The sequence below is a fragment of the Microtus pennsylvanicus genome, chromosome 8, assembly GCF_037038515.1.
Source record: "Microtus pennsylvanicus isolate mMicPen1 chromosome 8, mMicPen1.hap1, whole genome shotgun sequence".
NCBI classification, from domain to species: Eukaryota; Metazoa; Chordata; class Mammalia; order Rodentia; family Cricetidae; genus Microtus; species Microtus pennsylvanicus.
The window spans coordinates 57995201-57997292 of record NC_134586.1 but is presented as its reverse complement, the minus strand read 5'-3'; positions in this window follow the sequence as shown (position 1 = coordinate 57997292).

Below are 2092 nucleotides of genomic sequence, written 5' to 3'. Positions count from 1 at the left end.
CGAGGTGTAGCAAAGTGGGAAGTAAGGCCTGCTGGTTTCTCTCCGGCTCACTAAATTCCTCCCGGGAGTCATCAACAAGCCTCCCTGGGCAGGGCATCCTGCCCAAGATAAATCTATCCTGGAGCCCTGCTGAGTCTACAGTGGGGACTGGCTGCCCATGCCCCCACTTGTGTCTTACCTTTCAGGGGCTTACGTGGAGACCTGCCAACCACAGATCCTGCCAGCCTCGCCCTGTGGTACATCAGGATCTGGGGACGGTGTATAACTTTACCCTGTTGTCCCCAGCTACTTCCCATCCTTCCTATCTACCTGGACGTCCCATTCTTTACCCTGTCTCTATTTGTTTATTCTCACTCCATAGCCAGTGGAGTTTGTAAAGTCCTAAAAGCAAAAGTCAGGAGCATTTTGAGACGGTCCCTGGCATTAGCCATCATTCCTCACGGTCCCTGGGAGGCCACAAGTCACCTGCCCCATAGACTCCAGCTTCCCTTTGCTCTGCTCCAGCCTTGCCAGCATCGTCACTGCCTGCACCAGCACACTCCTGCCTCAGGGCATTTGCACAGGCTGCACCTGTGGCCCAGCCTCCTTCCTCCCCAGGTCTCTTGTAGCCCTGCCTCAACCCTCTGCCCGCTCCCCTTCCCAGCTTCTATACAGTGTACCCTCTTTGGACTCTTGACTCCAATTCACCCATCCAGCTTTTCCTGTCTCAAAGGCCCTTTCAGGCTCTCTCTGCTCTCCACTCCCAAACTGCTGCATCCTGCAGGGGCCCTAATTGTCCAAAAGGGACTGACCGTGCTGGGGAGAATGCAAACACCGCTCTGGTACCATAGAGCATGTTACCTGCAGGATAGCGTGGCCTCGACAGTAAGGCCCGTGATCTACAGCCTCTGCTCTGGGGAGCTCTCTCTGTGCCCAAGGCCTGACTAGGGAGGCTTTCAGAGGGGCTAAGGGTCCATGTGGGCTGAAGGGCATCGGGCCTGCCCGTTGTTCCCAAGCTTTCCACTGGCCTAAGCCATAAATATGATCAGCCTGTTTTATAGATGGAGAGACTGAGGTTCCTAAGGCAAAAGACCAGGCCAATGTCACCTGACCACACTGCAAGCTGGTCTGCCCCCTGGTCCCCTCCTCTGAGCAGACGGGGTGGGTGGGGCACAGGCAGCCTCCCCTCCCTCTGGCCCTTGATGTTATCACAGCTGATTTAATTTCAAAGACGGATTGAGCCATGGTGGGAGGGAGAGCCACTATCACAGGGCCATCTGCCCTGTTGTCATGGGGATGGGCTCCCTGGATTGTGCGGGACCCAGATAAGGGAGTGGGCTGAGGGGGTGTGGGTGGTGGGACTGCAGAATGACTGAGATCAGAGAAAGTCGGAGAGGAGAGGGAGATGGAGGGAGGCATAGGGATAGGAGGGACCCTGCAGAAGAGAGGGCTGAACAGGATTCAAATAAGGGCTATGGTTGCCACACAGGTGACTGTGGACCAACATGCTCCTTCACCCACATCCAGGCCCCATAGCCTGACTAGGAAGCCAGCCTGCCACGGACCCAAAGGTGCTCCTGCTAGTCCTGAACTCCTCTCTGTCCCTGGGGCAGGGTGATAGGCAGTGTCAGACCCCCCCTCCCCTCCAGTCAGCCTGTGTGCTGTACAGGTTGACACACCCCTGGCAGCTCAGCTCAGCCAGGAGACCAGATGATTCCCTCCAGAAGTTTCTACTGCACCATCAACAATTGCCACAGTGATAGAGACTGTACCTTGCCAGCGGTGGGGCGGTGCGGAGTGCCCAGCGGTGGGGCGGTGCGGAGTGCCCTGTGGTACGCTTGCTGTGTCTGCCCGCCACCATTCAACCTCAAGCATCTCTCGCACCCACCCTGCAGGGTGGGACTGTCAGGCAGTTCCCAGAACTCAAGCAGCCATGGCCTTCACCTCTTAAGGCAGTGCAAGGGGAGGTGCTAGAAGGAGGACCGAAGTCTTGCCTCTGTTCTGCCCTCAACTGAAGATCTAGAACATTCCACTATAATGTACGCCTTTTCTTCATGTGAGCTGGACCGGGGCAGTTCCGTCTCAGCAATTCCAGGGCATCCTTTTCGCTCTC